Genomic DNA, 22,646 nt, shown 5'->3' with positions numbered 1-22,646 from the left:
TGCCTTGGGCACGGATGTGTATTATGTCCTTAGGTTAGTTAGGTTTAAGTAGTTCTAAGTTCTAGGGGACTGATGACCTCAGAAGTTAAGTCCCAGAGTGCTCAGAGCCATTTGAACCATTTTGACATCGTATACCCTCTCAGATCATGTAACAGAGCAAGGTGGCGCAGTGGTTAGCACATTGAACTCGCATTCGGGAGGACGATAGGTCAGACCCGCGTACAGCCATCGATATTTAGGTTTTGCTTGGCTTCCCTAAATCGCTCAAGACAAATGCCGGGATGGTACCTTAGAAAGGGCATGGCCGATTTCCTTCCCCATCCAATCCGTGATTGCGCTCCGTCTCTAATGATTTCGTTGTCGACGGGAGGTTAAATACCAATCTCCTACTCCTCCTTCTCAAACCATGGAGTTTCATTTGATGTCTCCTCGGCCTGTTGGTGCTTTACTTTTTTGTCAGGTCGCGACTACCAGACGTCACTTTCGTGTCATATTTTAGCAATGCAGGCCTACATCAAGTTTCTACCTTATAGGCTAAGCGGATTTAATGTGACTTCCATGCTATGTGACCCACATCCCAACTGAATCAGATTCCTTGCTAAACTCGCTGTAGGATGCCAGCAGTGATTTTTTTCAATTGTGGCACTGATTCTTGCTATTAGTCCTGTTAGAAACATAGTTAAGGGTGGTACAAACACGGCATCCCTCACGAATCCCACATAAAAAAAATCGAAATTAGTCAGGTCATTGAACATGAGAGCAATGAAACTGGTGCACCTAGACCAGTCCATTTACCGTCAGGAAACCCAGGATGCTGGTGATTTATTCCAGCGGCTCGCCATTTTGCGCGACATGTTGGTTAGTGCGATTAAAAACTTTTCCAGTATTTCTAATTACAGTATTCCATTGACTGTCTCGACCTTTTCCCAAGATTTGTCTTGGATTTTCACTGTCGCAAGTCCTAAAGTTGTTTTTAATGACTTCTTCTCTTAAGTGGAATGTCGAATCATCACTAAGGATGATTTTTCAATAAAAACTTCCTATTTGCTCAATCAGTGCAACATTTTCCCACAAAATTTCTTAGGACTGCTCGTACCAATGCGTTTTAGTTCTTATAGCATTGTTAATTCGTGTGGCTGAGATGCAAAAGAATTCGTAACACATGGCAGCCAGTGACATGTGCGTCTCGCGAGACTCATGCCGGTTCTGTTGTGTACGACTGTTACCAATCTTTGCTTCACTTGCTCCACGACGTCAGACACACACGGTCAGTCTGAATATTTTTTTTAGTTTACCAAGCACCTAGTTTCAATAAAACTGGCCACTCGTAAGTGGTAGGCCTATTGAGAGGATTTTTCCTGCACTCGCTACAAAAATTACCTTTCATATTTGTCGCAGACTTCGATTCTTCAAACCAAAACACGCAGCCACTACGCTCGGGACCAGTGAACGCAGCCATCTCAGCTACAAATACTGCTAACGCTTGCTGTGGTTTATTCGTACTAGCAAACTATCTGAATCAAAACTTGATCTGTTTTCCTATAAAATTACCCCAGTATTTGATCTGTAAGCGATACGAGTATGTTCGTATAAGTTTTTCAAAGTTGTAAAGTCGTTTTACGAACACACTTTATGTTACAGTATTAATGAACTGGGTTTGCCGGCCGTAGCAGTGGAGTACCGGTGTTTGCCAATGACATGGGTAGTCCTGGACCGGATTTCCGTTGGGCGCACTGATTACAGATGTTGACTCAGCGCCCTAAGAACAATTGAGGAGCTGATGGACCGATTAGCTGCTGTACTCCAGATCCCCAGCCCAGATCAGTCGTTGACCGGTGAGGCTATGCTGACTGGCAGAAACAGCAAGCTTCGTTGCACATGGCACTACTCTTATACGGATAGGAATCTGAACCGCGGTCTTAGACTTACAGGTATACAAGTTTCCTCTTCACCTTGGCATAGCAAATACGTATAAACTGTTTGAGAATTTTAACCCGTCCCTCTTGGCGTTGTCTCTTGGTCACGCAGAATTTAATAGCTCAAGGTTAAAAATTAAAAAATTGAATTAATTTCAGTGACACGAAATGAATGAAGGTAATGAGGATGAAATTAATGAAGACGAATTTACAATAGCTGATATCAGTGCAAACTGTTAGGATGTGCTGAATATGCAGCGTAATGGATACGTTGTGACTAATGAACCACTTACACCACACCGGGACACGGACACGAATATATATAGCGTTTCAAAATTATACTGCATGACTTCGAATGGATGTAGAGGGTGTCTTGAGGAACAGTATGAGGTCAGGAACACGTGTCCGGAATCATCTAATGACGCTACAAAGCGTCGAAGAAACAGGTGCTGGCGCCTGCATATTCATGTATATACAGGATGATCCCGTGATGATGTTACAAACTTTCTGTGATGATGGTGAAGAATAAATGTACCAACTTGAGGTAAGGGACCCTGGTCTGGAAACGAATGAGTCTAAATTATAATCGAAAATCGTTCTGATACCTCTGACAGTAAAATGCGTGGACCGATACCGTTGTTGCTAACATGGGCTCTAAAATCCATTTCTGAGAAGCTATTAACATTTATACATCTTCGCTGCTGCGAAACATATCTTTTCTATTGAACGAGAGATAGCTTTTAAGGAATGCATTTTAGACCTCATGTTTACTCGACATATTTTCTTCTTTGTTCCATATTACCACCTCTGAAAGTTGCCTACCTTTCAGTCTGGGCAAAAACTGTACTGAGACATATATTCCACTGTCAGAGGTATCAGTTGCCTCTTCAAGGATTTAGGCATTTTAACTGTACCTTCACAGTATATTTTCTCGCCAATGATATTCGTCGTAAATAATCCATCACAATTGGAGAATGATAATGATGTTCATATGTACAATACTAGGAGAAAAAAAAGGCTCCTTTTACTCATTATTAAAGCTTTCACTCGCTCAGGAAGCAGTTCAGCTTACATCAGCAAAAATTATTGTCAGTTACCCCATAAAATAAAATGTTTGGCATAGTAAAGCAAGTTTGAAGTGTAACAGAATCATTTCTTCTGAACTACTCCTTTATTTACCATAGACAGTTTTTTATTTTTAAACTTAATGTCCTATTAAAAATCGTTTAAAGTCTAGTTGCATAAAAATGACAGAACTATGCTGTGTTAAGTAATGCTAAATTTATACCAGGGTGCTACTTAAGAACTGATATTAATCGTTTACTCACATCCTGTAATCTGACTCATTCCACATCATCGCGCTATAGTAAGTCGTTCAAATGATGTTTGGAACACGTAACTAACTAAATCTATCTAAAAGACTGAGACTTATTCTGTCAAGCAACGGCTCTTGAAAATATTGACCTCTTGACCTCTAGAAGAGAGTAGAAATTGAACTCAAGCCATGTTTGTCATTAAGTAATGTAAAAAAATCTTCTTCTCGAGAATAAGAGGGAACATAAGACGTCTAAAAGAAATATCTCCTTGCCTAATTTAGTTATTAAATTACATGGTTAGTCTTCTTCACAGAGCGACGTAATTTTTTTAAACTTCTTCCGGTAAATTGGTATTCTCCATTGACCACTGAAATAATGCTGAAACATCATGCGTGATGGCTGGGTGTTGTGTGCTGTCCTTAGGTTAGTTAGGTTTAAGTAGTTCTAAGTTCTAGGGGACTGATGACCATAGATGTTAAGTCCCATAGTGCTCAGAGCCATTTGAACCATTTGAAACATCATGGCTGTTTGAAGTGACACCCTGCCTCCGTGAATTCCTTACCTCGGACGCAGCGGATAGTATCTATTAACTTCGTCGTGCCGTACGACAATGAGGGGGATTTTGGTATCTGTCTTTCTATTCTGAATGCCTTCGGCTTTTTAAAAATATGGGAGCGTCACATAATTAAGATAGTCCTGAAGTTTGAAGTTCAGTGTCAAGTGAGATAAACGCTCTGCCAGCCATGAATGTATATTGTATTTAGACACTGAAAATAGGTGCCAGTCGGGATACGGTATCTTACTGATAGTTGTGTAAATATCGGCCGTTCTGTTGATGAGCGCCAACTTCTTCCTGTAGCGAACAGGCTACCTGAGATGCCTCCAGTCCTCTCCGAACTTCTACTTTCAATCGGCTTTCCTACTATCACGTCCGAAGAAACACATGTGGTTCACCAATCCCCAAATTGACCATCTAATCTTAGAGTCAAGATTTGTAGTCGTATTGTCCTTAGCGGACTAAAGTAATTACGTCAGGGGCTTTCTTCAAAATTTGGATTTTGTGAGATTTAGCAAGATGTGGAGGGACCCCCTTCCCTCTCACCCTCGCGTAAGGTTGTTGCGTAAGCCCCACCGCGCTTTTTACTTTATGTGCAGTTTATATGGCATTATATTTTAATTAACTGTATATTGCTTATTGTTGCGAGGACAAGAGACAAAGTGCGATTCTCACTGAACACTATTGATTGTCACGTCTAACATGAAACTAAAAATGAAATTTGATTTCTGTAGTATTAGCCAGAACAGGTTTCATCACAGCAGTCTTTGATATTACACAAGTAAAATTTTATTACTCTTATTTACGTAAATTACTTACGTCACTGATATTGAAATAGCACTTACCCATGTCCACCTGAAAATGCTATAGTAAAATCCACCATTCACCTCTGTGGCCCCCTGGAAGCTGAAAGAAACAATTTTAGTGTACCGTTACCTACCCGCTTAATTGCTGTATAATTGCTTTCATTCAATTTAATTTGAATTTGCCGCGGCAGCGGCTCCTGCGATCGCTGCACAGCTCTGCGTCATTAAAAATGCTAAATATGCTGAAAACGGCTAAAAAATGTAGAACGATATACTGGGCAAGCTAGCAATAAATTATTACAAGTATTTTTAACAATTTCTATATTCAAAAATCAACATAAATTTATAGTCAATTTAATATGCGTCTTGCCGGCCTGTGTGACCGAGCGGTTATAGGCGCTTCAGTCTGGAACCGCGCGACCGCTGCGGTCGCAGGTTCGAATCCTGCCTTGGGCATGGATGTGTGTGATGTCGCTAGGTTAGTTAGGTTTAAGTAGTTCTAAGTTCTAGGGGACTGATGACCTCAGATTTTTAGTCCCATAGTGCTCAGAGCCATTTTTTAATATACATCTTTGTTATCTTTTTTAATTATCATTGTCTCCTTTAGTTTCTACACTCGCCGACCACAGACGTTATTTGCAAACTATAGATACATAATTATTGCACAAACATAAAAATGTAAAACATTATTTCTTTTTTTTTACAGAGTCTACAAAATCGACAACCGTTCATATAGAAATGAAATAATAGTAATACAGACAAATGTTTCCTTTTTTTCACATATATTACAACGATTTTGTGAATGTCTTGCCAGGGGACGCCACAAGGTCCACCCCGTAGTCGGGTGAAAATAGAAAAAAAAAAACATTTTTTCTTTTAAACATTGATTAAAACACTTTAGTAAAACCATGTTTTATTTATGAAATATATTAAACGCTGTCAGTGATCTTCGTTCTGCTACCTTCACTTAACAATCCGTTACAGACGGTTAAAGGCTGCATCAGATTCTCACTACGTGTTCTTCCGAAGGAGATATTGATTCTTGCATCACGTCTTATGTGCTAACGAATGTGTCTTTCTCTCTCAGCGTGGTTTTCTGTCTCTGCCATTTTTCTGCTGAATGTGTAATCGGCACCTGGGAGTTAGTGACTGTGCTGAAATATGTGTCCAGGTCTGACGCACTTGCGTTGTCATTGTTTTCCTTCTGCTTCAGACTGACTTAATTCTGCTTGGTATTGGCTGTGGCAATGCAGAGGAGCTTTTAACAAAAAAAATTATAATTCCTTTCCCTTAATATTATTTGGCGCAACAATTTTCACGTAGTCCACAGCTACCATGGTGCCTTCGCTTACTTCCACAGATTGCATGGAAGCAAAGGTGAATGTGCCGCCACAGCAAAATAATACTCCCACTGGTCTGTTTCTGTGGCCTGGTGCTTGGTTCGAGTCGCCATTCGCCTGGATGACGTTGTATCTGGTCAAAATCACTGGCTGGTGTAACAAGAAACGTGACTCATCCTGTCAAGTGACAGGTTCCCAATGATCCACGGCCCAATTTCGGTGGTCCCCTACCCATTGCAAGCATAAGTAGCGATGTCGTTTGGTCAGCATGGGAACATGTAGGGATCATGAACAATGTGCAATGAACGGTGTGCTCCGAGCGGTATTCTCAGGAACGCTTGTCCCTGTAGCAGCTCTGCAGTTGGTCGTGAGAGCTGCTAACAAAAACCCGGCTATTTGCCGTACGGTGGAAATCGTAGCGTGTGAAGAGCAGGAATTCGAAAATTACGAGTACCGGCCACTCCGTCCCAAGTCGGACACAAATTATATGCGGAAAAGAAAACATGGCGAGTGACAATGTGTTCTGTACTCCGTATCATTAACGCCTTGATCCACTCAGAACAGGAAACTTCTGCAGTACGAAAACTACGGTGTCGGCACGAATGTGCGAGAAAGAAGGCAGGAGAATAACGAAACGTTTCAGCTGCTCCCAGTCGTCCGACGGTAACGAGTTGAAGGAATACCCGTCTCTAATGACCTCTATGTCGAAGGGTCGCTGAACCCAATCTTCCTTCCTTTGAACGAATGCGAAAATTACTGGCTCGGCCCGAATCGGACGCTAAATTCATGTGGAGAAGAAAACATGCGAGTAACAAAACATTTCAGGCTATAACGAAACGGTACTGCGAGACTCTGAGAATACTCGTTACTCGGTGACTACCGCTCACGATTTACAGCAGCCGTAGTTCTTGAGCGGCGATACGCTAGCAACACGAGAGTCAACCGCGGGTGCGAATCGCGGCGCGCCAAACACATGGCCACAGCGCAACAGAGAACACCACCCCCACGCAAGCCGTGCCGTCGAGTGGTCTGGTTCCTGCTTTGTCACGGCCGCCTCTGCTTCCCTCGGGTTTTTTCTCCGTTCCCCTCCCCTCCCTTACCGCAGGTTTCCTTCCTTCCTTCCGTCCTTCCTTCCTTCCGCGCCGCTTCCTCGCACTCACGCAGAGCTCGGCTAATGACTGCTGCGCCAATTTAAAAACACGGAGCGCGCTCACTTGTAGCTACCGCTGCCGCCACCACTAGCGCCACCGCACGCAGTCGCGCTACACCGGGGGAACCTCTCCACCAGTGATGGGAGGCGCGCTAGGCAACCCGCACGACGCGCCGTCTGCAGCGATCCGCGCGGCATAACTTTACAAAACCTGTCACCCAGAAACATCGCTGCACCGGCAGGCGTCAGCTGCGCCGCACTTCTCAAGCGGCTAAGCTGTCCTCGTACTTCACTGCAGCCCGCACTAGTCTGACACTTTAAAGAAACTCATTTGCATCTACAAAAATACCCCGTAACACACAACATGGTGCCTGGCGGGAAGTATCTTGTACCACTGCTATAGCGGCCGTCAAGAAAATGGGTACCTCAGGCTAATTCACCGTCTGACAGCATTGACAGTTGGTGATAATTTCAAACGTCAGTAAAAATTCCAACAAAAATATTAGGCACTTCTATTTTTAGTCTAGAATGTGATAGAGTATTTCCCAAAAGAAAATTATTGCAAGCTGCTACGAAAAAAATAATAAAATAAATGAAATTACCGTTACAAGAAATTTTGGAGGAAAATAATTTTTTACTTCAGCCTGTGTGAAAAACAGACCACTGACATATTTGGACCGAAAAAATACATGAACTGTCTCAAAGTTTACAAAAACGTAGTAAATGAAGCAGGCAAAAAGGAATACAAACGTCTCAAAAATGATATCGACAGGAAGGGATGGATAGAGGACAAATGTAAGAATGTAGAGGCTTATCTCACTAGGGGTAAGACAGATATTCCCTACAGGAAAATTAAAGAGACCTTTGGAGAAAGGAGAACCACTTGCATGAATATCAAGAGCTCAGATGGAAACCCAGTTCTAAGCAAAGAAGGGAAAGCAGAAAAGTGGAAGGAGTATATAGAGGGTCTATACAAGGGCGATGTACTTGAGGACAATATTATTGGAATGGAAGAGGATGTAGATGAAGATGAAATGGGAGATATGATACTGCGTGAAGAGTTTGACAGAGCACTGAAAGACCTGAGTCGAAACAAGGCTCCGGGAGTAGACAACATTCCAGTAGAACTACTGACAGCCTTGGGAGAGCCAGTCCTGACAAAACTCTACCATCTGGTGAGCAAAATGTATGAGACAGGCGAAATATCCTCAGACTTCAAGAAGAATATAATAATTCCAATCCCAAAGAAAGCAGGTGTTGACAGATGTGAAAATTACTGAACTATCAGTTTAATAAGTCACAGCTGCAAAATACTAACGCGAATTCTTTACAGACGAATGGAAAAACTGATAGAAGCCAACCTCAGGGAAGATCAGTTTGGATTCCGTAGAAATGTTGGAACACGTGAAGCAATACTGACCCTACGACTTATCTTAGAAGCTAGATTAAGGAAAGGCGAACGACTTAGAGAAAGCTTTGGACAATGTTGATTGGAATACTCTCTTTCAAATTCTGAAGGTGGCAGGGGTAAAATACAGGAAGCGAAAGCCTATTTACAATTTGTACAGAAAGCAGATGGCACTTATAAGAGTCGAGGGGTACGAAAGGGAAGCAGTGGTTGGGAAGGGAGTGAGACAGGGTTGTAGCCTATCCCCGATGTTATTCAATATGTATATTGAGCAAGCAATAAAGGAAACAAAACAAAAGTTCGGAGTAGGTATTAAAATCCATGGAGAAGAAATAAAAACCTTGAGGTTCGCCGATGACATTGTAATTCTGTTAGAGACAGCAAAGGATTTGGAAGAGTAGTTGAACGGAATGGACAGTGTCTTGAAAGGAGGGTATAAGATGAACATCAACAAAAGCAAAATGAGGATAATGGAATGTAGTCGAATTAAGTCGGGTGATGCTGAGGGTATTAGATTAGGAAATGAGACACTTAAAGTAGTAAAGGAATTTTGCTATTTGGGGAGAAAAATAGCTCATGATGGTCGAAGTAGAGAGGATATAAAATGTAGACTAGCAATGGCAAGGAAAGCGTTTCTGAAGAAGAAGAATTTGTTAACATCGAGTATAGATTTAAATGTCGGGAACTCGTTTCTGAAAGTATTTGTATGGAGTGTAGCCATGTATGGAAGTGAAACATGGACGATAAGTGACTTAGACAAGAAGAGAATATGTGGTGCTACAGAAGAATGCTGAAGATTAGATGGGTAGATCACATAACTAATGAGGAGGTATTGAATATAATTGGGGAGTAGAGGAGCTTGTGGCACAACTTGTCTAGAAGAAGGGATCGGTTGGTAGGTCATGTTCTGAGACATCAAGGGATCAGCAATTTAGTATTGTAGGGCAGCGTGGCGGGTAAAAATCGTAGAGGGAGACCAAGAGATGAATACACTAAGCAGATTCAGAAGGATGTAGGCTGCAGTAGGTACTGGGAGATGAAGAAGCTTGCACAGGATAGAGTAGCATGGAGAGCTGCATCAAACCAGTCTCAGGACTGAAGACCGCAACAACAACGATAGTATTCCAACATGAAAAATCAAATAGCATAAGAGGTGTGAAACTGATTGCATGTTGTGACGAAAAATGTCGTCGGTGATAAATTTGCATTCTGTTAGACCTTGTAGAAAGTCCTAGCCAGAACGTGATTACCAAAGCTTTGAAATTAATTATTGCAACATCTGAGACATCATTATTGTATCGTGTCACGTACGAATTCATCTTATTTGCGGGAGACACCGTTCGCTAAAGCGCAAGTAGTTGTGCGCGCTGCCATGATTTTAGCCCAAACGGCTCGTCTTAATACGACCGAAATATTCCTTACCTACCCAAAAAAATTTATTTGTCGCTCTTATTGACCCTACATCACTGCAACAACCACCAAATCGCCGACACACAAAAGTAGTTGTAGCTTCTTTCAGGCCGTTGAAGACGAGGAAGATGCAGGGTGTCTCACCTAATTTTTGCCACCTCATATACTTCAGAAATGAAAAAAAAGAGAAAAATGCAATTGGCCATGGACGCTCCTATGTCAAAGGCAGGAATGAACAATCTCTGCCAGTAAACAGACGTCATTTTGAACACAAAGTTACGTTTTTTTTAAGTCACGTGTATGTTTTTCTATTGAAATGGAAATTAGAGGTACAGTTAGTGATGGCAGACTTATTTTCAGTGCTCTAAACCTCATACCCTTTGGAATAGATATACGTTAAATAATGGAAACGGTGTCACACCTTCTGCTCTGCGAATTACAGCAGAAACTGTGGCGCCGTTGCCATCCTGTCAAGTCTACGTATTTCAGATGGTCTGAAGTTTAGAACAGTGAAAAAACGTCTGCCGCCACTAATTCTACCATTAGTTTTCGTTCTCGCAGAAAAAAAGAAAACATCAATGTGGCTTTTAAAAAAAAACATGACTTTGTGTTGAAAGTGATGTTTGTTTACATTTTCGGATTGTGCATTCCTGTCCAATATGTAAGCCCCTGATATAAGTGCATCCCTAGTCAATTGCATTTTTTGCATTTTGTTTCATACCGAAAATACGGAAATATATGAAGTGGCAGAATTCGGTGGGACACCTTATATATAGTTCTATGAAATCCAAGTTTTATCGAAATATACTGTAAGATTATTGTCCTCGGCACGCAAAAAGTGTGCTGTACACAAAACTTCGTTCTTGCTGCTGGAATGTCTCTGCATTTCATTAAAAATTTTCGTCCATCATTAAACCTTCTGAATCAAAAAGCAAGTAAGCGGAGCAGACAGAGAATGAAGATCTTAGTCTGAGTAAAAATTTTTTTCTTGAGATCATCCTGCATATTTCTAACCATCGGATACGTTCTTTTATCGTAGTATCGGAGCACAGTTCTACGCACTAACTGTTTTTCAAAATCACCCAGTTCCGTAGATTCCCTTTTCATTTATATGCTTGTTTTTTGTTTTGGAGAATCAAAATACATCTTCACACTAGAGACTCTGCCGACGTTACGGCGCTGTTAATATGGGATATAGCCCATTCGGATGTACTGCAAGGTATTGTGTCATTTTATGAACTTGCCCAAAAACTGACATTATTCCTGGCACCTTCGCCGTTGGGCAGGTCAGTAAAAATCACAGAATGAAGGCTTTCACGACCGAATGACATAGCTGCTGGTAAACCTTATGGGATGTGAGGTCGTGGTCCAAGAAACTCTTCTGTTCCTGGCGTTTCGTCTACGACTGCGCTGGACATCCGCAGAGGCGTTCCTCCGCCGAGGACCCAGTCCATTCCATGTAAACACAGCCCACACCATAATGGGGCTACCACCAGATTGCACTATGCCTTGTTGACAACCCGGACCCGTGGCTTCGAGGGGTCTGCGCCATACTCGAAACATACCATCAGTTCTTACCAACTGAAATCGAGACGCATCCGAACAGGCCATGGTTTTCCAGTCGTTTAGGGCCCAACCAAAATGGTTCGAGCTCAGGAGAGGCGCTAAAGGTAACGCGCTGTCAGCAAAGGCACTCGGATCGGTCGCCTGCTGTCACAGCCCATTAACGCCCTATTTCGCCGCACTGTCCTACCCGTTGGTCGTACGTCTCACATTGATACCTGCGCTGATTTCTCGCAGCGTTGCTTATCTGTTGGCACTGAAAACTATACGAAAACGCCGTTGTTCTCGGTCGTTAAGTGAAGGCCGTCGGTCAACGTCTTGTCCGCGGTGTGAGGTAATGCTTGAAATTTGGTATTCTCGGAACACCCTTGACACAGTGGATCTCACAATATTGAATTCCGTAGCGGTTTTCGAAATGGAATTGGACAATATTTACTATCAAATTTATTTTCCAAAATTTTGGTTTAGCACATTCCAGCCACACCATGCCATAAGGTGCAATATCTAGCAGTTCATTATTTTTTACTGCTACTTTACAGCACACCGTAACCAGAAGTTCAGTCTTGATGTCCAGCGAGACAAGATCTACATTAATGTCTCTTTAGGCACGCAGTATGGAACAGTTTGAGACACTTCCTGTTCTTATTATCACACAAATCGATTTCTCACTTCAAACACTGGACAAGGGATCTATCTATCCTTGCGTTGTGGAAATTTGATTTTCTGTCAACCTCCTCATACAGGTAAGTGTCAAATACTAGTTCATTTGTGTGTGAATAACGACAGAAAGTGTTTCAAAATGTTCCATACTGCATGAGTAAAGAGGTATTGATAAACCATCTCCCTGAGCACTCAAAGAACCCACAGTTGTGGTAAGACGACTGTAGTTTCGTCTGGTCAAAATAGTTATGTCGCGTAGCAACGTAGTATTAAAAAAACATTGAAATGATAGATATTGCACCCTACATTCATGGTGTGCCCACCGACCGAGGTGGCGCAGTGGTTAGACACTGGACTCGTATTCGGGATGACGACGATTCAATCCCGCCTCCGGCCATCCTGATTTAGATTTCCGTGATTTCCCTAAATAGCTACAGGCAAATGCCGGAATGATTTCTTGGAGAAGGCACGGCCGACTTCATTCTCCGTCCTTCCCTAATCCGGCACTGAACCATTTTTTCTTATATTTTGGAAAATAAACCGTATTTTTAGGATTCCGTACCTCAGTTGGTAAAACTAGAACCCTTACAGGATCACTTTGTCGTCCGTCCGTCTGTCAGTGCGTCCTGCTGTTAAGAACCCTTTCCCTCACGAAAGGATAGACGTATAAAGTTGAAATTTATGTCATATAGTAAAGTCTACAGTCTCATGTCAGTGTAAGAAATTTAAGCTTCTATGTCAATGCAATCAAAAGATATGGCCGTTTATATCATACATTTTTATACACTTTGCCACTATGGATATGGACATAAGGCAAAAATCTTCATGATTCTCGATTCCTGATTTCGATGACCTTTCTGTATACATAATTAAGTTTCTATGCAACCCTTGGCGCACGAGTCCTACTCACACACGGACAGATTTTTCCTAATTGCTTGTCAGTAAGGTCTAGTAACCGAAACTCTATCCAATTGACGCGTTACGTCGTCAAAATCCCAATCTGTTGAGAGAGCCCTGCCTGAAATGCTCCAAATGTTATCAGTTGGGGAGAGGTTAGGGACCTTGCTGGCCAAAGTTGGCTTTGGCAACACGAAGGCAAGCAGTAGAAAATCTTGCCATGTGTGAGTGGATATTATCTTGCTGAAATGTAAGTCCTAGTTGGCTTACCGTGAAGAGCAACAAAACAGAGGTTAGAATGTCGTCCATGTACAGCCGAGCTGTAACGGTGCTGTGGACAACAACCAACGGGGCTATGCTATGAAAAGAAATGGCATCCCATACCACCACCCCTGGTTGTCAGGCCATATGGCCAATGGCAATCAGGTTGGTATCCCACCGCTGTCCAGGGAGTCTCCAGAGGTGTCTTCGGCGTTGGAATCTCATTGGCTGGAGTAGAATTGTCTTCAATAATGAGGCCCACTTTGAAGCGAGCCCTGATGACCAGCGAAGGCCTTGGGCACAAAGGTCGTCGTATCTCTCCCCAACTGAGAACGTTTGGAGCATTATAGACAGGGCCTCACGCCAGATCAGAATTTTGACGATATAATGCGTCAACTGGACAGATGTTCAAATGTGTGAAATCTGATGGGACTTAACTGCTAAGGTCATCAGTCCCTAAGCTTACAGACTACTTAACCTAAATTATCCTAAGGACAAACAAACACACCCATTCCCAAGGGAGGACTCGAACCTCCACCGGGACCAGCCGCACAGTACATGACTGCAGCGCCCTAGACCGCTCGGCTAATTTCACGCGGCAACTGGACAGGGAATTTAACGACTCTATCAATCAATACCAAGCCGAATAACTGCTTGCATATGGGCCAGAGGGGGACCAACGCGTTATGATTTGCTCAATTTGTGAAGCTCATTCTCTTGAATAAATCGCCCATTTTTCCTGAGATATAATCATCTGTTCGTCTGTACAAGTCATCACATTCGTATAATTTCTTTATGGTGCGTCCTATTTTATTTTTATTTTTCCGTTTGGTACCAGATCGTAGTTTTTTCTACCAAAAGAAACAAAATATGCCGGAATCATACCAGAGAAACAGTTTGCTGCTACTGTGGATTTTTGGGCTGAATAATAGCAGAATCCAGTTACTACAATCAGACAATTAAATTCTTGACCGAGGAACTGATGACGTCGCTGTTTGGTCCCTTAACACCCAACCAACCAGACAGACAGCCACAAAGGGAGTTGGTTTGCCGAACTCTTTGTCAGGTCAGGGCCTGACACGAGTTACGTGCAGGAACGCGAACACGGGGAAGACGCAGGTGCGGTGTGGAAGTCTTGACGCGCCTGTGCCGGACGCGATCCGTATCTCGGGGGTCTTAATCCGATCCCCGCGGCACGAGAGGCCGCCTGCTCGGGGTACCGTCGGTCATTTCCATAATCCCCCGGCCTCCTCGGCGTCCGGGCCGCTTTACGGCCGGCTGGCCTCGCAACAGCCGCACTTGGAACGAGCACGCGCTAGCTTCTGCCGCAGCCGACAGCGATCAGGCCGGCGTGTGTGTGTCTGTCATACCGATCCTTGTAGACGGTTACAGATACGGCAACAGTATTAGAGTTGAAGAGGGATGAGCACACAAAGATACCAGCAAAGACAACGTCTTCGGCACATTAGGTGTTTCGAGCCCTGTCATCAGTGTGTAGGGGAGTAGCGGGACACAAAGTATTTAAAAAATATTTTTAACATAAAGGAGCTTAAGGAAATACTTGTTAAATGTATAATATTCGTCCTGTAGTACACTGAGGTGGTGGAAGTCACAGGGTAGCGACATGCACATACTGTATAGAGATGGCGGTAGTATCGGTTACAGAAGGCATAAAAGACAAGTTCCCCTTTTTTATCGCCTTGTATATGTAACATTTTATTCCTGTCTTAGTTGTCATGTCACTCGGTTGAAGAGCGGCGGATTGTGCTGCTGACAGGCATCCCCTGCCCATATAGTGCAGGGAAATGAAAGCACAAAAAAAAAAAAGAAAGCGAAGTTGTCATTTGTACTCATAAGGTAACCTCCCCATCGCACCACCCTCAGATTTAGTTATAAGTTGGCACAGTGGATGGGCCTTGAAAAACTGAACACAGATCAGTCGAGAAAACAGGAAGAAGTTGTGTGGAACTATGAAAAAAATTAGTAAAATATACAAACTGAGTAGTCCATGCGTAAGATGGGCAACATCTAGGAAAATGTGAAATCAGGAGCGCCGTGGTCCCGTGGTTAGCGTGAGTAGCTGCGTAACGAGAGGTCCTAGGTTCAAGTCTTCCCTCGAATGAAAATTTTACTTTCTTTATTTTCGCAAAGTTATGATCTGTCCGTTCGTTCATTGACGTCTCTGTTCACTGTAATAAGTTTAGTGTCTGTGTTTTGCGACCGCACCGCAAAACCGTGCGATTAGTAGACGAAAGGACGTGCCTCTCCATTGGGAACCGAAAACATTTGATCGCAAGGTCATAGGTCAACCGATTCCTCCACAGGAAAACACGTCTGATATATTCTATACGACACTGGTGACGGCATGTGCGTCACATGACAGGAATATGTTGTCGACCCACCTAACTTGTACACTTGGCGAATGGGTAAAAAGATTGTTCTACCTTGCCCGATTTAGGTTTTCTTGTGGATGTGATAATCACTCCCAAAAAAGTGATGAAAACATAAGAGTTTGTCACATAAACTGAAAATAAAAAATTAAACTGATCACTCGAGGGAAGACTTGAACCTACGACCTCTCGTTACGTAACTGCTCTCGCTGACCACGGGACCACGGCGCTCCTTGACTCCCACTGTCCTTGATGTTGCCTGTGTTGCACATGGACTACTCAGTTTGTATATTTTACTAATTTTTTTTCATAGTTCCACACAACTTCTTCCTGTTTTCTCGATTGATCTGTGTTCAGTTTTTCCAGGCCTATCCACTGTGCCAACTTATAACTAAATCTGAGGGGGGTGCGATGGGGAGGTTCCCTTGTCAGGTGATTCATGTGAAAAGGTTTCCGACGTGATTATGACACGACATCAGAATTAACTCATGACCTTTGTCGCCTCAGTGTGTAACCTACTTCAGAGTAATACTTTGTTGTGTATTTTTCACACTTTTTCAAAGCAGTGCTTGCATATTTCCTGTTATGTGCCACCCACTATGCATAATGGGATATGGAAATTACTATGACATTTTGGCATTAACGTTGAAATTATTAGGAATATCATCTTAAAACTAGGATATAAAGTTTTTTAATGAACAATTCAGTCTAAAAAATGTAGAATATTCAAAAAATCATACACAAATGAAGATATTTGAACGTCATTTTGATAAATGTACACTTATTTTGAATGCTTAACACCAAGTTACTGTTACTGTCTTTGAGTCCCATTGCTCGTGCACCAAACGCGTTTTCTGGCTTGCGAAAAGACAACATACGATTCTTAGCAATAAATCCTATAACTGAGTCCTGAGCAGCTAGACAAGTTTCTTTGTTAAATCTGTGTCGTAAGTCAATTCTTTCTGCTTGCTGTAGGTCAATGTCAGCTCATGTTTTCGTTCTGCAGTAAACTCATTTTTAAATTTCTCAGCCAATGTGTCAGCTTTGTAGTTTGGATTGTTCGTAGCTTTACGAACAAATGTTTACAACTTTGATATGGGTACGTTAAACTCCTTAGATGATATTCAAATTCCTATTTCAAAAAGATCCTGCTGAAACTCACATATCCATTGATTTAATATCCAACGGCTGTCTATCAGTCTGCTTAACGTAAGTTCACACCATCTGGAAAAACCAAGAACATATATATGTAAAATGTGTGTGTATCTGTGTCTCTCTCTCTCTCTCTCTCTCTCTCTCTCTCTCTGTGTGTGTGTGCGTGTGCGTGTGCGTGTGTGTTGTTGTGTGTAATTTGAAATCTAAATCAATCAAAAATAAAGGGGCAGGACGGGACAGTATCCCATTCTGCCTCGTTCCTTTCCGTCTCAAGATCATATTTTAGGTTAACAAGTTTTATGGGGTGTAATAACTTATGGATTCGAACGTATTTATTGGTTACGAATAGCAAATGGCATTCGGTTTAGGGTAACATCTTTGTGTAAGGACTTACCGTTTATAATTAACGGCTTATCTTAAATTTAAATTTTTCAAAAGTTATAAAAACGCGACTGGAAGTGTGAAGCACAACTATTCACTTGCAAGCCGCACTCCATACCAAATCAATAGTCGTCCAGCCTCACCTTGCGTTCAGAGACATAGCAACATGCTACCGAAATGCGTCGTGCAAATAAAATATTGGTAACAAGTGACTGTTGCAGTATATATTATTTCATAAATCTTTGGAAAATGTTAAGTTGCGATGTACTTGTTATTGTGGTCTGTGTGCCAGATAGCGAAATTACCGAGGAAATGTAAGTAAATGCACTACCAAAATGACTAATGATTCTTATAACATAATATATAAAGTATAACATACTTATCTTCCTAAATCGGCGTCTTCTTCGACACATAACCTCACTCGCACACACACCTAATGATGGCAACACACTGCCGAAACGTGTCGTGCTAATAAAATATTACGTAGTTGCACGTCCATCTGTCTGTCTTTCTTTCGCTACTGCCTTTATCCCACATTGTGCGCAGGGTCGGCAGGGTTAAGTACGGATTTGGCATGGTTAATTTTAAGGGGTGGCCGCATGCCCTTCCTGCCGCCATCCCATACCACCCAGGACGGAACTAGTGTATCCCAGCAGTCTGCGTCTAGCGTAAATCGTGAAATATTGTGAACGTGTTCCAAATGTCTGCGAGTCGTGTAACTGAAGCGGGACGTGGGGAGCAGCTCAGTATTCACATAGTAGGATGTGGAAAACCGCCTGCAAACCACATCCAGGCTGGCCAGCCGTCGTCGTTAATCCGCCGGGCAGATTCAATCCGGGGCTGGCGCACCTACCCGTGTCCAGGAAGCAGCGCATTAGAAATCTCGGCTATCCTGGCGGGTCAGTTGCACGTCCATATATATATATTCTCTATTTTGCGTATGAGTATTTGTTACACTCGAAGATACACCTACTGTGTGTGTGTGTGTGTGTGTGTGTGTGTGTGTGTGTGTGTGTGAGCGTGATCATGTTCCTTAATCTCTTTAATGCTATTCGATCCACTGCTAATTGAGTTTCAGACTCCCCGAAGGTACGTTGATCCCTGCCAGTTACAGTAAATTAGCAACAGCTGGTTAAAAAGCGAACCGGTGTTCCTTTTGCGGCTCACGGAATTATCACTGCTAACTGCTGCTCGTGTGCCAGGTGATAAACATTCCGCCCGGGGGACGCCGTTTATCACGCTTCTGAGCAGACTATGACGCATTAGGCTGCCGTCGAGATTAATTCCGGTGTCGCAAAAAAGATGAGGGCGAGCCGAGTGGCGGGAGGCGTCGCGCCTTAATCACCCACTCCTGCTGGCTTAAATGTTACCGGTTCTGCGACCGCTCTGCCACTCAGCTGGAAACGCGAGCGTGCGCATACGGCGACTCTCCACAAATTTCTCGAGCGCGTCCTTGACCTCTGCACTGCACGCTGGTTTTTTTTTCTTTATTCGCATACCGCTACACTCGTTATTTAGCGCTGTAATTTCCACCTGTTACGTAAAGAGGTGGTACAGTGACGTACAGAAACCAGAGGCGTGGAAATGACGTCGCAATTAACATCTTGTGATACATTTTTTCCTGGAGAAATATCATTGCTGTCAACACCGTTGAGGTTTTCCTGCAATATGCTTAGCAGATACAGGTGTATTTTCTTCAGTAAATCCAGGTCAATGCTTCTACACAATTATTTGAAAAACTGGTAAGTGTACAAACTGCTGAAGGTATTTTAACTTAACTAAAATAAATTAACGCGAATGAACGAAAAACGACAGCAACAAAGCGTGTGTAATATTTTATTTAGTCGTTCCCTGTTTAGGTGTAGACCTACACTACTGGGCATTAAAATTGCTACACCAAGAAGAAATGCAGATGATAAACGGGTATTCATTGGACAAACATGTTACACTAGAACTGACATGTGATTACATTTTCACGCATTTTGGGTGCATAGATCCTGAGAAATCTGTACCCAGAACAACCACCTCTGGCCTTAATAACGGACTTGATACGCCTGGGCATTGAGTCAAACAGAGCTTGGATGGCGTGTACAGGTACAATTGCCCATGCAGCTTCAACACGATACCACAGTCCATCTAGAGTCGTGACTGGCGTATTGTGACCACCATTGACCAGACGTTTTCATCTGGAGAATGTGATGGCCAGGGCAGCAGTCGAACGTTTTCTGTATCCAGAAAGGCCCGTACAGGATCTGCAACATGCGGTCGTGCATTATCCTGCTGAAATGTAGGGTTTCGCAGGGATCGCATGAAGGGTAGAGCCACGGGTCGTAACACATCTGAAATGTAACGTCCACTGTTCAAAGTGCCACCAGTGCGAACAAGAGGTGACCGAGACGTGTAACCAATGGCACCCCATACCATCACGCCGGGTGATATGCCAATATGGCGATGACGAATACACGCCAAACACGGATGCGACCATCATGATGCTGTAAACAGAACCTGGATTCATCCGAAAAAATGACGTTTTGCCTTTCGTCGTTGAGTACACCATCGCAGGCGCTCCTGTCTGTGATGCAGCCTCAAGGGTAACCGCAACCGTGGTCTCCGAGCTGATCGTCCATGCTGGTGCAAACGTCTTCGAACTGTTCGTGCAGATGGTTGTTGTCTTGCAGACGTCCCCATCTGTTGACTCAGATATCGAGACGTGGCTGCACGATCCGTTACAGCCATGCGGATAAGATGCCTGTCATCTCGACTGCTAGTGATACGAGGTCGTTGAGATCCAGCACGGCGTTCATATTACCCTCCTGAACCTACCGATTCTATATTCTGCTAACAGTCATTGGATCTCCACCAACGCGAGCAGCAATGTCGCGATATGATAAACCGAAATCGCGATAGGCTACAATCCGACCTTTATCAAAGTCTGAAACGTGATGGTACGCATTTCTGCTCCTTACACGAGGCATCACAACGTTTCACCAGGCAACGCCGGTCAACAGCTGATTGTATATGAGAAATCGATTGTAAACTTTCCTCATGTCAGCACGTTGTAGGTGTCGCCACCGGCGGCAACCACCTTGTGTGAATGCTCTGAAAAGTTAATCATTTGCATATCACAGCATCTTCTTCCTGTAGGTTAAATTTCGCGTCTGTAGCACGTTATCTTCGTGGTGAAGCAATTTTAATGGCGAGTAGTGTATGTATGTACAAGGGGTGGACAGAAACGTGGAAACGCCAAAAATGCAACACATTATCATTCCTAATACAGTGTAGGAAAACCGTTGACATTTAAAAAATGGTCCAAATGGCTCTGAGCACTATGCGACTTAACTTCTGAGGTCATCGGTCGCCTGGAACTTAGAATTAATTAAACCTAAGTAACCTAAGGACATCACACACATCCATGCCCGAGGCAGGATTCGAACCTGCGAACGTAGCAGTCGCTCGGCTCCAGACTGTAGCGCCTAGAACCGCACGGCCACTCCGGCCGGCCGTTGACATTTAAAACAGCCGCCAGTTGTCTCTAAATGGGCAAATACTGTTCCCTTATGGTTTTCAAGGGAGTTTTCTTTCGTTCTTCCTGCAATATACTGACAGTTTCAGGTATCGATGGTGGCGGTGGACAGCGATCAGTCACTTTTCTCTCCAAAGTAGACCACAAACGCTCAGTGATATTGAATTTCGGTGACTGTCCTGGCCAAGGGTAATGCGATACATTCTCGTGCTCACAAATCCAGTCATGGACTATGAGTGCCTTGTGAATGGGGGCCTTGTCGTCTTGGGACACAGCATCATCATTGGGGAACAAGCGCTGTACCACGGAGTGCTAGTAGTCAGCCAGAATGGTTACATACTGCTTGGCAGTAATTCCACCTTGCAGAGTAGCCATGGGAGCTATGGAGTACCAATTTATAGCTGCCCAGATCATCACCGAACCCCCGCACTGCTGCACCCCTGGGACGTAAACTCGGTCATAAGTTGGAAACCGTGTGAAACAAGACTCATCCGACGAAATGATTTTCTTCCCTTCCACCACGTTGCATGTTTTATCGCTTCAGCAGCACACTTTCTTGTTACGGTCATTTTAGTCTCTGATAAATGGTTTTGTAATTCCAACTCGCCCTGAAATTTCCTACTTAGCGAGCTCCTCTAGTGTTATTTTGGTGCTGACAGGGTTAAGGTATGCTGTGACTTTTGCAGCGGCCGTCCTTTTATTTTTCGTCACAGTCCTCTTCAATGACAGTCTGATCACTCAACACCCACTTTCGTCCGCGTTGCGACGTAGTGAATGATGATTTTCTGCTTTGCATTGTAATGCACCTCTTTCTACAGGGGACAAATATTAATTATTATCAGTAGTAGTATATTAAGCTACAAATTATCATTTTAAACCTGTGTGGTCTCCCCGGTGTGCCTAGTCGACCACAAGTCCCCGTCACGCTGTTCACTCTAACAACAGAGTGCATACAGGGTTGAACACATGGAGTAAGAAAGGTATCATCGCAATTTGAATTTAGAGTAATATAACTTTCTTACCTTTATTGGTCGTTGTTGCACGCTCGTGGTCCAGTGATGAATCTCGTCATCCGCTGTTTGTTAAATCAATCTGAGGTCGAGGGTGTGTATTCTGCTGCGTAAGAACTGACACATATTTAAACTTCCAACTTTTATGTTATAAATTCTGATCGTGACGATATTCAATAGTTTTCATTGTAACAACTTTTCCAGTACATCATTTCGTTCCCTCTATCCTTGATCTTCTCAATTACGTCTTGTAATAACAAGACGTCTCAACACCAACTGCCCATTGTCTCTAACCCCGCCAACAACCGGCTCCTGTTCACAGAGCTTACAAACTGTGCAGTACTGCCAACCTTGGTTGTATATCGATATTTTACACATCGCACGTATACATATATGAAAAACATAGTATGAAAAATGGAAAGTGTTTATAATATACACTCCTGGAAATTGAAATAAGAACACCGTGAATTCATTGTCCCAGGAAGGGGAAACTTTATTGACACATTCCTGGGGTCAGATACATCACATGATCACACTGACAGAACGACAGGCACATAGACACAGGCAACAGAGCATGCACAATGTCGGCACTAGAACAGTGTATATCCACCTTTCGCAGCAATGCAGGCTGCTATTCTCCCATGGAGACGATCGTAGAGATGCTGGATGTAGTCCTGTGGAACGGCTTGCCATGCCATTTCCACCTGGCGCCTCAGTTGGACCAGCGTTCGTGCTGGACGTGCAGACCGCGTGAGACGACGCTTCATCCAGTCCCAAACATGCTCAATGGGGGACAGATCCGGAGATCTTGCTGGCCAGGCTAGTTGACTTACACCTTCTAGAGCACGTTGGGTGGCACGGGATACATGCGGACGTGCATTGTCCTGTTGGAACAGCAAGTTCC

At 43.3% G+C, this 22,646-nt stretch overlaps 1 long non-coding RNA gene across 1 annotated transcript in view; it reads left to right on the top strand.

Moving 5' to 3' along the window:
• The window catches only part of LOC124619848, a 365,067-nt gene that overhangs the window by 48,599 nt on the left and 293,822 nt on the right, over positions 1–22,646 (top strand). The gene's annotated exons all lie outside the window — the stretch shown is intronic.

Source organism: Schistocerca americana, chromosome 6 (assembly GCF_021461395.2).
Source record: "Schistocerca americana isolate TAMUIC-IGC-003095 chromosome 6, iqSchAmer2.1, whole genome shotgun sequence".
In the NCBI taxonomy this organism is placed as follows: domain Eukaryota; kingdom Metazoa; phylum Arthropoda; class Insecta; order Orthoptera; family Acrididae; genus Schistocerca; species Schistocerca americana.
This window is presented reverse-complemented; position numbering and strand designations above follow the sequence as displayed.